The sequence below is a fragment of the Primulina tabacum genome, chromosome 2, assembly GCF_025594145.1.
Source record: "Primulina tabacum isolate GXHZ01 chromosome 2, ASM2559414v2, whole genome shotgun sequence".
In the NCBI taxonomy this organism is placed as follows: domain Eukaryota; kingdom Viridiplantae; phylum Streptophyta; class Magnoliopsida; order Lamiales; family Gesneriaceae; genus Primulina; species Primulina tabacum.
The window spans coordinates 33,988,077-34,002,612 of record NC_134551.1 but is presented as its reverse complement, the minus strand read 5'-3'; the positions used below and the strand labels follow the sequence as shown (position 1 = coordinate 34,002,612).

The following is a 14,536-nucleotide window of genomic DNA, read 5'->3' as shown; positions in this document are numbered from 1 at the left end:
AACTATTTTACCACTTCTAAGGGTAATAACAGATTTTATTTGATCAATTTTTTCATTTTTTAATTCTTGATTTTGATTTTTAGGATTAGGTTGAGGTTGAGATGAAAATTTTCTTTTTCATGAATATTAAGTGCCGATGCAAATTTTGCAAGAGTTTCTTTCAAATCACTCATAGATTGACTGTTTTGAATATTGATAGACTCTTGCTTTTGGATAAATGCATGAATTACATCTTCAAAGTTTTTTCTTGGAGGTTAAACATAAGGAATATAACCTTGATGATTTTGGTTATTTTGAAAATATTGTTGTGACGGTTGTGCATTATTATCATTCCTCCAACTAAAATTAGGATTATTTTTCCATCCAGGATTATATGATGGTGAAAAAGGATCTAGTATTGGTTTTTTATAATTGTTAACATAATTTGCTTGTTCATGGAGACATTCTTTAAATGAAGGTAATGTTGGACAATCTTTTGTAGCATGATCATGTGTATCACATATATGACAAACAATTTCTTGAATACTTTTTAATTGACCACTCTTTTTCATTTCTAATGACTCAATTTTTCTTGCTAAAGATGCAAGTTTAGCTTGAATATCTATATCATCTTTAAGATTATAGATACCACCCCCATTTGTTGAATTATTGTTTTTAGTTGTTGGTGGTTCTATTGTGTGTATATTATCCCAATTTTGAGCATTTTCTGCTAATGAATCCAAATATTCCATAGCTTCATTTGAGTTTTTATCTTCAAAAGTTCCATTACACATGAATTCTATCATTTGCCTATCTTTAGGTATTAGACCTTCATAAAAGTGAGAAACTATTCTCCATGTTTCAAAACCATGATGTGGGCATGTATTAAGTGATTCTTTATATCTGTCCAAACATTGATAAAACGTTTCTCCTTGTTTTTGAGAAAAAGTTATAATTTGTCTTTTAAAGAGTTTGTTCTATGGGAAGGGAAATTTTTTTTGAGAAATTGTTGTTGCATTTCTTCCCATGATCTTATTGAACTTGATCTTAAATTTTGTAGCCATGTTTTAGCTTTATCTTTTAAAGAAAAAGGGAAAAGCTTTAATCGAACTATATCCATGCTACAATTTTGATCATTATAAGTGTTACAAATTTCCTCAAATTCTCTTAGATGCAAATATGGATTTTCAGAATCTAAGCCATGAAAATTTGGTAAAAATTGAATAATTTGAGGTTTGAAGTTGAAATTAGATGCATCAGGAGGAAAAACTAAACAAGATGGGGCACTAGTTCTAATAGGGTTCATATGGTGCCTAAGTGTTCTTAATTGATCATGTTCTTGATTATTATTATTATTATTATTATTATTATTATTATAATCATTATCTTGATAATTTGAATTATCATCCATGTTTAAATTATTTTCAGATACTCGAATAAGTCTCCCACTTTTTTTTCGACTCCAAATACTCATACAAAAAAAAAAAAAAACAACACAATACTTATAAATAAAACATAATTAACAAATATAAACTTAATTTATACCTCCCCGGCAACGACGCCAAAAACTTGCTACTACTTAAATAATAATTCATCCAAGTGTAGGTTGTCTGCAAGTAATATATTTCGTAAGTACGAGATCGATCCTCAGAGAGGTTATTTTGAGTTTAAATTTATTAATTTATAGATTACCAAATGCAAGAATGAAGTTTACAAATTATAAATTTTGTCAAGGCTTGAGGATTTATTCTTGGTTTATGTAATATTGTTTAACTAAAAGTAAAACAAAAGAAACCACCATAAATAATGGTTCCAAGAAAATTAAACACACACATAATATAATATAGTTCCCACTATAGAAAATACAGAATTAACCGATATTTTATATATGGTACCTATGATTATAATTATAACTATATAAATAAATAATTGCATAAAGTAAATGTTAAATTAAATCATTATATTTCATTTAGAACAACCGGCAGAGCCACGCTATTGCCTAAATGAAATATATTGATTTAATAAGTTAGTTGCGGTAAAGTAAAAGTTAGTTGCGATAAAGTAAATGTTAGTTGCGGAAAAGTAAAAGTTAGTTGCGATAAAGTAAATGTTAGATGCGAAAAATAAAAGTTAGTTGCGATAAAGTAAATGTTAGATTGTTAGATGTTAGTATTAAATCATAATATTTCATTTAGAACAACCGGCAGAGCCACGCTATCGTCTAAATGAAATATTATGATATTATTATATAAATATATATATATATATCTATATATATATAATAATAAGTGATGAAATATTTATTGTATCAAAATTAAACAACAAATCAAGATAACCACTTTAATGGTATCAAGCATTTGATGTAAATTGATAACCACAAATAATTCATTTTTATACCTAAAATAAAAATAAGTTAGCTAAATGAAAAGAAATAAAGAAAGAATATACAAAATATAAACAATTTTACTTCACCAAGAATGCATCCTCTTCACCTTGACATAATAGATTTAGCTTGCCATAAGCTTACTTTTCATCAACACTAAAATATCACTCATAGTTGAGAACATGAAAGAAAATATATTGGAACTTAGAACTTTGATACACACTCACACTATATTTTACAATGAGATAGAATGAATCTCAAGCTAGCACAAGGCCTCTATTTATAGGCCAAATGAGAGAAATGGTCAAAATTTTTATTAATGCCATGTAGTTGCAATAGTATTCTTTGTCTCCTCCAAGTTCAATTCCACGTCCCTTCTTTCAATGCTTTGTTCCACGACTTTAATCACCGAATTTGACTCTGCTCAAAATGGCAAACATGTGGGGAATTATCTGTAGATGAATTTGGCTACTTGGTTCACATCACTTGGTTAAATATTGAAATAGTTATGATTTTCTTACTATATGCTGGTCATAGTAAAAGTAAATTTGTCCTCCTTTTGATATTTGCACAATTTGATCATCTTAATGAACTTTTTGGGCAATCATGTCTTTTGCAAAGTTGTAGATAATTTCTCAAGGATTTCAAACATGTTTGAGTCACCTCCATTTGAATTTTCTAGCTTGAGTTATCATTATTTTACCAACACGTAGAAAACCTGAAAATAAAACATATTTAGTAAGACAATTAAATATAAACAAACAATACTAAAATAACATAATTTTATAATTTTAATGAAACTTAAATTTTAAAATACAGGTTTTAACATATAATAAATTATTAATTTTAAGTTTCATCAACCAGCGCGCGAGGAGTCCTTGTTTTAAAGGACTTCTCCTAGGCTGCAACCAAGGAGTCCTAGTGTAGTGTCCAAAATCAGTACACGTAAAACCCATGCATTTATTTAATTGTTAAATCATTTATTTAAATTTAAAATGATTTTTTTGTGACGCATGATTTACTAAATTGCATTATTTTAAATTATGTATGTTTATGTGATGCACGTTAAAATGTTTTCGAGTTTCATGTTTCAGGCGATTATTTGATGCGGGATCGAGGAGAAGAGACCGGCGACGATGTTGGCAATTTTAAAAGATGATATTTTATTTTTAGTTAAGGATGAGGAATTTTATATAATTTATTTAGTTTAGCATTTTAAAAGCCTAAATTATGTATTTAGTGATTTTAGAATTTTAAAGTTTTTAAAGTTAACATGGTGTATTTTATTTTGTAATTAGGGGATTAACTTTTAAATTTTCATTAAGCAAATTATACTCCCCTAATTAAACACACACACACGTTTCACACAAAAAAGCACACACCCACACACTTTTACACACACTACTACCGATTAACACGCACGCACTTCCAATCAGTTTTTTTTTCACAATTTTAAAGAGCCAAACACTTAGGGTTCTTCAGTAGAGAGCAGCCGCCCCTCCCTTTTTTCTTTCCAGCGAGATTTCGTCATTTTTACTGCAAGAATTTAGTGCCACAATCGTCCCGGATCAATCCTCGCGCCACCTCCGCTTTGGTATCGTCGGTTCGGTAAACTTTAACATCAAAAGGCATGTATAATCCGTCATTTCTGCATCGATCTCGTTATATTACGTTTTTATGTTGATTATGTATGAAAACATGTGCATGTTATGTGGAAGTTTGAGCATAAACTTGTGGAATCGATTTTTTAACGTTTTTAGATCTGAAATTTTGTTTTTCACAGTATTTTGAATTTCTGCGATTTTTCGGTCGCGATTTTGAGAAAACTTTCAACATGAAAATCGTAGAACTTTTTGATACCTTCGATTTGATATAAATTCGAAATATTTGGATAAAAATTGAGTGAGTTATGGTGTTTTTCGTGGGACTGCTCAAACTGCATTTTCTGGAAAAATTTTGTATTGATGTATTCTTGAAGTTTTTGAGTTGCAGTCTTCGTTGGGAACCGTTGGTGGATCGCTGCTGCGTTTGGGTATTGTGAGTATGACATTGGGATGAATTTTGGTGCTTAGTCTTGTGTCGGTAAGCACTTGATTGCATTAGAAGTCGTAAGAAGTATTTTGGTGTCAAAATTCATGTTACAGATTATTTTGCGTAGTTGTTGTGCGTCGTTGTCTTGGGGACATTTGTTTGAGTTGAATTCTTGCCATAGTGTCCTAAGAGGAGTCTCGTTGCATCGGTTGAGTCGTTGGAGCATGAATTTTCAAATTGCATCAAAAATGGGTTATTTTCGGTTGTTAGTGCGCAGGAGTAGCGCCGCTGCGCTCACCAGGGAGAGCCGCAGCGCCTGACCTACGCAAGTCTAGCGTCGAGGCGCTGCCTTTGTGGCACCGCAGTGCTAGACTTGCGGCCCTCTAGCGCCTAGGCGCTACGCAGCGCCGCAACGCAGTAAGCCCAGCGCCTAGGCACTTGAACATGACTTTTAAACCACTATTTTATGCTTATGTCATCTACACTTTTGGGAATTGTTCACACATCATTTTAGGAGTTGTTTCGGGGGTTGATGTCATGGTTTAGCACGATGATTAAACGAGGTCAAGTTCCGAAAGATTTAGAACATCTTAAGGAAATTTGTCATTTTTGGATGAGAGCATGACAGTAAGTCTAAGATATGCAAGTTAGTATTTTAATTCATGTTAGTATGTTGCAGCAGTGGCCCCAAGCGAGATCCAACGAATCCCTCAACGCCAAGTAATTGTGTTCGACGTGCAAAGGAAAATATTTTCATGTTTTTGAGGTAGGCTAAATGTCTTGTGACCAAATTATGAATGGGTTTGGAAGTCGGTGAACGTGGCCGAGGACCTCTCCACCCCGTTAAAGCATGAACGGGTTTAGATCAGGATTGAAAAGCGTTAAAGCATGAACGGGGACCAATCCACCCATTAAAGCATGAACGGGGATCTCATGTATGTGGCATGGATTCGTCCCTGTCAGCCCAGTACTGTGGTTTAGTCTGATCAGGCGATTTATATTATGGGTCACTTGCTTTGAAACACGCCTCTACACAAAATGATGAAGTTATGTATGTTCAAGTATGTTCAAGTAGGCAAGCATGTTTAAGAAAAGTTTTATGACAATGGCACGTCTATGTATGTATGTACGATTGTACGTATGTTCAAGCTTTTGATATGTAAGTTCAAGTTTCAGTATGTACTTTCTATTTTAAAGTTGCTTGTGATTTTATTACGTATTACTTGTTACTTCCAGTTTATACGTGTTGAGTCTTTAGACTCACTAGATTTGATCGATGCAGGTGAGGATGATTTCGAGGAGACTAGGGGTGGGGACCAAGGAGCTGGCTTGGACTGAACAGGAGGCTAGACCCAAGGACCGCCCAAGTTTTTAAGTTTTTATGAAATGTCTAATTGAGAAGGGCCTAAAACTCCTTTCTTAAAAATTTGCGGAAAATTAAAATTTTTCTTTTTAAAAGAACTTAAATGGCCTCATTCATAAAATCACTGGTGAATCAAGTTCAATATTTCAAAATATTGCAGCGGAAGAAAATTAAAGTTTTGCCAACAACAACGGTTTAAAAATATCCAACGACTGATAAAATTGTTTGCGAAAAAATAACAACTGCTGCTCTGAGGTCCTCGGGTGCCACTACTGCCGACCCAAGCTGGCTCACTGGCCCCCACCCTCGGCCCTGGCCTCATCAGTACCTACAACAATCAAGTCTAGTGAGCCTAAAGACTCAGCATGCATATATCGCAGGTAACGAGTAAAAATCTGAATTTAAAATATGCATGAGTTAACATATCCTGTCCTGAGGCATACTGAAAATAATCTGTACTGAGCAATTATAACACGTGCATAATTGAACTGGAAATCACTGTAAAAATATTTGCTCCTTGGAGCCTGTACTGAAATATCTGGTAAAATTTTCTGTTGAGATTATGTTTTACGCCTGTGGCCACTGCACTAAGCTGAACTGATCGGTAACTGGCTACCGGGGAGGCTGAAACTGAACTGAGCTGGCCGGTCACTGGCGACCGGGTGGTACCATACTGAACTGATCGGTCACTGGCGACCGTATAAAATAACACTCCCACATAGTGAATGAACCACAAGCCATATCGCATAAATCTCAAAAATAATCATTTTCTATTTAATGCACGTAAAATAATTAACTGGCATAATGAAAATTCCTGTAATTTTACCAACTGGATTGGATTGGATCATTCCCAGGCTCGCTGCAACCTAACTGTGCCATGAAAGATATGCAATAGCTTAAACTTGACCAACTATGCAATTTACAATCAAAAGATGCGACTATGACGCCTAATGACTTCACATTTAATCATGACTTCGAGCCAACCTGAACCGACACCAAACCGACGTATAGTCATGATTAAAATACGCTGAAAAATCATAAAATAATGCTCCTAAAATGATAGGGTCCAAATCTAGGTGGAATGGAGGCCAAAACACGAAACGCTCTTTCGAGAGTCAATTTGGCACATTGCACCGTAAATTCTCGTACGACCTCGAAAATGATCCGAATGACGAACGGTCAAAAACATGACCTTAATAACTCAATGAGGCACTGTCCAGTCAAAGGCCATGGGCTAAAAGCCAACCAAGAACTCGAACGAGCCTCTGAACCGACACAGCAACTTGCTGTAATTTCCAGCAGCTGCGCAACTACAAGACTTGCGTTGGTTTCGAGACTATCGGCCATTAGGGGAGTGAACCACCGACCAGAGACTCTTACCAACATCCCAAGGAATGATTTGAACCATGGCTAAGGGCCCTAGGCCAGCCACAATCCGCATCACACCAAATCTCAACCGAAGGGTCCAACCGAGAGCAACGTGCATGCGTGTGTAGTGTTTATGCTATGATCGATGTCTCGTGTCATTCCAATGGCCATTTGATTGACCATGGCACGATCTAGAAATCTAGGAGCATGATATGAACCGTGGCTAAGGGCCATAGGCCAACCAAGATCCATACCAAGCAACAAAAGAAACGAAACCATATGCTGAAAAATGGAAGGGGCCGAATGGGGAAAGGGGCTGTTCTTGTTGATTATTTAAAAACCGATGAGCCATGGACCAAGCCACCAAAAGGGAAACTTAGTCACGTCTTAGACTTGCTAGGGAAGTGATCCAACCATGGCTAAGAGCCCTTAGGGCAGCCAAGATCAGATCCAACCCCTTGACACAAAACTGAAATTTTCGAACACAAATCTGCGCCTATGGGAACTTGCTGTCATTCTGAATTTCCAGCAAGCATGGGGCTGGTTTGAATGAACCAACATGGTCCTAATGCATCCTACTACATGTATACAAGCCGCCTTGGGAGCCTGAAGTCGATCCAATACCTGAAACTCACAAACCTAACGAAACCGTGAAGCTTGCCAAGGAATTCGAAAATTCTGCATGTGTGGTTTCAAAATGTTTTGACATGGATCTCGATTTTTACTTGAATAAACATGATCATGTACTGAAAAATAAATGATAATATGACTTGATTGAGGTTTGAAAGAAATCTAGACATGCCTGGTTTCGTTACGAAAGAAAACGAAAAGAAGAGACGAGACGGCGCGGAGGAGACGGAGTGGCTTGCTTCTCTACCTTTCTTGGCTCTCGATTTTTTTCTCCCTTTCTCCCTAGCTATTATTCACGTTTTTTTCTACTGAAAAGGGGTCTTATTTTCGGTGGAGGTGGAGGGGGAGTGATGGTTATGAAGGTGAGGAGAAGGGTGCACAATAATAGGATCATATCAAGACCAAGTCTTCCCAAATTTGAATTTTGAATTATGGTTTGATATCAAATGAGTTGGTGGATGTTTCTAGAGGTAGTGGCCGATATTTTTGCTTATTTTCTAGTCTAGGATATGTCCATTAATTAATTAAATTGTGCTCCCAAAAATCCTAGAATTATCCTACTAATTACATGCAAAGAATTGGTCAAAGTTGATGAGTTGGAAAATGAATCTTCTAGCACTAAGGGTGGCCGAAAAATGCATGATAAAATAAAGGGAAATGTTGATTATCTAGTCAACTAATAATCCTTGAAAGCCTTACTAATCCTTTAAATAATTTTAGTGAGCTAACCCCTTAATTAAATAACTTAAATGAGTTCATTTCTTAATCACCTCAAATAATTAAATTAAATCCTCAAGCCTCCCTTTCTAACTTAAATGAACTTGGTTGCTAGCTAAATTAACTTCTTGAAATATTTCTCGAATCATAAATTCTATCTCAAAACTCCAACTCCGGTCCGGCCTCACTGAAGTAACTGAAATGCTAAAAATCAAACTACTGAACTGAAATAATAAAATAATTAACTTCAAACAATTGCATTTAAAATAATCATGCAATGAAGTCAATTAAATTTAAAAATCTAGATTATGCATGGCCTATACGTCTACTGACTTACGGGTTCTACAATCCTCCCCCCCTTAAATAAATTTCGTCCTCGAAATTAGAACTCACCGAATAACTCTGGGTATCGACTTCTCATCTCCGGCTCAGACTCCCACGTAGCTTCCTCCTCTGAATGGTTGAGCCATTTGACTTTGACTCGCTTAACGAGCTTGTTCCGAAGTTTCTTCTCCTGTCTGTCTAGGATCTGCACGGGTCTCTCCTCATAAGATAAGTTCGGAGTAAGCTGCAACGGCTCGAAATTCAGCACATGCGAAGGATTTGCCATATACTTCCTCAGCATGGAGACGTGAAAGACATTGTGTACTCCGGCCAGATTTGGCGGAAGAGCCACACGATACGCTAGCGTCCCAACTCTGTCGAGGATCTCAAACGGTCCAATGAATCTCGGACTGAGCTTCCCTTTCTTGCCAAATCTCATGACACCCTTCATAGGTGCCACTTTCACGAAGACATGATCGCCCACTGCAAACTCTAACTCTCTCCTCCGCTGATCGGCATAACTCTTCTGTCGGCTCTGAGCAGTCCTCATCCTATCACGGATCTTGACTACTACATCTGCTGCCTGCTGAACAATCTCTGGACCCAACTCTGCTCTCTCTCTTACTTCATCCCAATGAACAGGAGATCTACACTTGCGGCCATACAGCGCCTCATACGGAGCCATACCTATAGACGACTGGAAACTATTGTTATAGGTGAACTCTACCAATGGTAAGTTCGACTCCCAACTCCCAGAGAAATCAATGACGCAAGCACGGAGAAGATCCTCTAAGATCTGAAAAACTCGCTCCGACTGTCCATCTGTCTGCGGATGGAAAGCTGTGCTAAACAGCAACTTCGTACCCAAAGTCGAATGCAAACTCTTCCAAAATGAGGAAGTGAATCTGGGATCTCTGTCGGATACGATAGAAACTGGAATACCGTGGAGTCGGACTATCTCTCGGATATACAGCTCTGCATACTGAACCATGGTGAAAGTCGTCTTAATAGGCAAGAAGTGCGCTGATTTTGTAAGACGATCTACAATCACCCGAATAGCATTCGATCCTCTGGCTGACCTCGGCAATCCGGTCACAAAGTCCATGGTAATGTTCTCCCACTTCCACTCGGGAATAGGAAGAGGCTTGAGCAAACCTGCTGGTCTCTGATGCTCGGCCTTCACTAACTGGCAAGTCAGGCACTCGGATACAAAACGCCTGATGTCCTTCTTCATTCCTGGCCACCAATACAATAGCTGCAGATCTTTGTACATCTTCGTACTCCCAGGGTGAATGGAGTACGGGGACGTATGGGCCTCTGATAAGATGTCTGCTCAGATAGAATCACTGCTAGGAGCCCATATCCTATCTCGGTATCTCACAATACCGTCGCTGACTGTATACAAAACACTGCCCTTGGCTTTATCTCTCTTCTTCCACTGTGCCAATTGCTCATCTGTGGCCTGACCACTGCGAATACGGTCAATAAGAGAGGACTGGATAGTCAAGGTAGATAAACGAGGAACTCTACCTCGCGGATAAGTCTCAAGATTGAACTTCTGCATCTCAATCTGAAGAGGTTTCTGCATCGTCAAATGAGCCATCACTGCGACTCTCCTGCTCAAAGCATCCGCAACTACATTAGCTTTACCCGGGTGGTAGCTAATGTCACAATCCTAATCTTTCACAAGCTCCAACCAACGCCTCTGACGCATGTTCAGCTCCTTCTGCGTAAAGAAATACTTGAGGCTCTTATGGTCGGTAAAGATCTGACACTTCTCTCCATACAGATAGTGCCTCCAAATCTTCAAAGCAAAAACTACGGCCGCTAACTCCAGATCATGGGTAGGGTAATTCTTCTCATGGATTTTCAGCTGTCGAGAAGCATACGCTATCACTCTCCCATGCTGCATCAAAACTGCACCTAAACCAAGCTTCGAAGCATCGGTATAAAGGACAAACTCGCCGGATCCTGACGGTACAGCCAAAACTGGTGCTGAAATAAGAGCTTGCTTCAAAGTATCGAAGCTCTTCTGACACTCCTCGCTCCACAAAAACTTTAAATTTTTCTTTGTTAGTGCTGTGAGTGGAACGGCGATAGAGGAGAATCCCTGGATGAATTTTCTGTAATATCCTGCTAGCCCAAGGAAACTGCGGATCTCGGATGCATTCTGAGGCACAACCCAATCTCTGACTGCTACAACTTTGGCGGGGTCTACCTCAATACCACTGCTAGAAACAATGTGGCCCAAGAACGCCACCTTCTCTAACCAGAATTCGCACTTACTGAACTTTGCGAATAATTTGTGCTTCTGCAATGTCTGCAACACTGTGGTCAGATGCCTGCTGTGCTCCTCCCGATTCTTGGAGTAGACGAGAATGTCATCTATGAACACTATCACAAACTGGTCGAGGTACGGTTGAAATACGCGATTCATGAGATCCATGAAGATCGCTGGCGCATTCGTCAGACCGAACGGCATCACAAGGAACTCGTAGTGACCATAACGAGTCCTGAAAGCTGTCTTCGAAACATCAGCAGCTCTCACCCTCAACTGGTGATAACCGGAACGTAGATCTATCTTGGAGAAAATCGAAGCTCCCTGCAACTGGTCAAACAGATCCTCAATCCTCGGCAGTGGGTATTTATTCTTCACTGTAACCCTGTTCAACTCCCGGTAGTCAATGCAAAGCCTCATCGTGCCATCCTTCTTTTTCAAAAATAAGACCGGCGCGCCCCATGGAGAAAAGCTCGGGCGAATGAACTCCTTGTCGAGAAGTTCCTGGATCTGCTTCTTAAGCTCTGCCATCTCTGTCGGTGCTAGTCGGTATGGCGCTTTGGATATCGGAGCCGTACCTGGCATAAGCTCAATAGAAAACTCCACCTCTCTCTCTGGTGGCATACCAGAGACGTCTTCGGGAAAAACGTCTAAGAAATCTCTGACAATCGGAACATCTGAGGCTGACTGGCTGGGTTCCTCGGGGACAGATAAAAAAGTTGCTAGAAATGCCCGACACCCTCTATGCATGAGCTTCCTAGCCTGAACATAAGGAATAATGCGCGGTAAAGGAAAGTACCTGTCAAAAACATAGTCTCCGGGTTGGTTTCCGCGGCATGGAGAGCAAAAACTCTGCCTTGGGTAGGCAGATTCCTCTGAGGACACTGCAGCAACATGTGGTCTGTACTGCCACACTTAAAACACTTTCCTGAGCCAGCCATACATGCTCTAGGATGGCGACGTGAGCACCTGGGACAGACTGGGTGCTCCTGAGTCCTCGGGGCTGGGCGTCCCCGCTGCTGCTGCTGCTGGCCTCGGTTCCTGGGCGGTCCATGAAAAGGCCTCTTATTCTGCTGCTGATGCTGATGAGGAGGAGGGCGGTGCGGTGCCTGGACTGGGCGCTTGCCCTGGCGATCCCTCTCGATATCCCGCAGATCCTGCTCTGCGGCTAAGGCCTTGGAGACGGCAACCTCATAAGTAGCAGGGTCAGATACCCTAACATCCCGACGCAAGATCGGCCGTAAACCCACCAGGAAGTGCATCAGCTTGGCTCTGGCATCATTCGCTATCAGGGGCACAAAGTGACAGCCCCTCTCGAACTTACGGATGAACTCCGTAACCCACATATCCCCCTGTCTCAGACTCATGAACTCGGTGGTCAGCCTGGTGCGAACCTCCTCAGCAAAATACTTGGAGTAGAAAACCTCCGTAAAGCGGGTCCAAGAAAGTGTAGCCAATGTCAGGGCTACCGAAGCTCCTTCCCACCATAAGCGGGCGTCTCCAGTGAACAAGTAGGTGGCACATCGGACTCGGTCTGCGTCCCCCAGCTCCATAAAATCGAAGATAACCTCGAGCGATTTGATCCGTCCCTCGGCAACCATGGGGTCAGATGTCCCAGAGAATTCCTTCGGGCGCATCTTCATGAATCGCTCATACACAGCCTCGGGCCCTGTCGGCCTGGCTGCGGCTGCGGCTACGGCTGCGGCATTGCCCCCCGCAAACTGTGCGAAGAACTGTGCCATCCCAGCTAACATCTGGGCACTCATGTCCGGTGGGGGCGGTGGAGGAGGTGGTAGGTCTCCCTCCGGTCTATGCTCCTCTCTGTCCTCTCGGCGAGGCTCCACCTCTCTGTTGCGCTCTAAAATGCGTCTAGGGGGCATACTGTTCCAACATAACCCATACGTAACTAACATGCATAATTCCATAATTTATTTTAAATGAACTCTGAAATACTGAAAATCTGGAAGCATGCTGACAAAATAATTCATGCTTTAACTGAAATGCTGAACAAAATGCTGAACTGAAAAACTTACAGACCAAAGGCGTGGCTTCGTGAGCTTCTCGCGGTCAGTAGTAGTGAAACCCTATACAGAACCACCGCTCTGATACCAACTGTGAAGGGCCTAAAACTCCTTTCTTGAAAATTTGCGGAAAATTAAAATTTTTCTTTTTAAAAAAACTTAAATGGCCTCATTCATAAAATCACTGGTGAATCAAGTTCAATATTTCAAAATATTGCAGCGGAAGAAAATTAAAGTTTTGCCAACAACAACGGTTTAAAAATATCCAACGACTGATAAAATTGTTTGCGAAAAAATAACAACTGCTGCTCTGAGGTCCTCGGGTGCCACTACTGCCGACCCAAGCTGGCTCACTGGTCCCCACCCTCGGCCCTGGCCTCATCAGTACCTACAACAATCAAGTCTAGTGAGCCTAAAGACTCAGCATGCATATATCGCAGGTAACGAGTAAAAATCTGAATTTAAAATATGCATGAGTTAACATATCCTGTCCTGAGGCATACTGAAAATAATCTGTACTGAGCAATTATAACACGTGCATAATTGAACTGGAAATCACTGTAAAAATATTTGCTCCTTGGAGCCTGTACTGAAATATCTGGTAAAATTTTATGTTGAGATTATGTTTTACGCCTGTGGCCACTGCACTAAGCTGAACTGATCGGTAACTGGCTACCGGGGAGGCTGAAACTGAACTGAGCTGGCCGGTCACTGGCGACCGGGTGGTACCATACTGAACTGATCGGTCACTGGCGACCGTATAAAATAACACTCCCACATAGTGAATGAACCACAAGCCATATCGCATAAATCTCAAAAATAATCATTTTCTATTTAATGCACGTAAAATAATTAACTGGCATAATGAAAATTCCTGTAATTTTACCAACTGGATTGGATTGGATCGTTCCCAGGCTCGCTGCAACCTAACTGTGCCATGAAAGATATGCAATAGCTTAAACTTGACCAACTATGCAATTTACAATCAAAAGATGCGATTATGACGCCTAATGACTTCACATTTAATCATGACTCCGAGCCAACCTGAACCGACACCGAACCGACGTATAGTCATGATTAAAATACGCTGAAAAATCATAAAATAATGCTCCTAAAATGATAGGGTCGAAATCTAGCACGAAACGCTCTTTCGAGAGTCAATTTGGCACATTGCACCGTAAATTCTCGTACGACCTCGAAAATGATCCGAATGACAAACGGTCAAAAACATGACCTTCCTAACTCAATGAGGCACTGTCCAGTCCAAGGCCATGAGCTAAAAGCCAACCAAGAACTCGAACGAGCCTCTGAATCGGCACAGCAACTTGCTGTAATTTCCAGCAGCTGCGCAACTACAAGACTTGCGTTGGTTTTGAGACTATCGGCCATTAGGGGAGTGAACCACCGACCAGAGACTCTTACCAACATCCCAAGGAATGATT

The 14,536-nt window shown here is 40.1% G+C and overlaps 1 non-coding gene across 1 annotated transcript; it reads left to right on the top strand.

The window, feature by feature from the left end:
• The first annotated feature begins 843 nt into the window (after nucleotides 1-843).
• On the top strand, nucleotides 844-953 carry LOC142538162 (small nucleolar RNA R71). Its single transcript, XR_012818700.1, has one exon. It is a non-coding gene; the product is annotated as a small nucleolar RNA R71 (small nucleolar RNA).
• The last annotated feature ends 13,583 nt before the right edge of the window (nucleotides 954-14,536 follow it).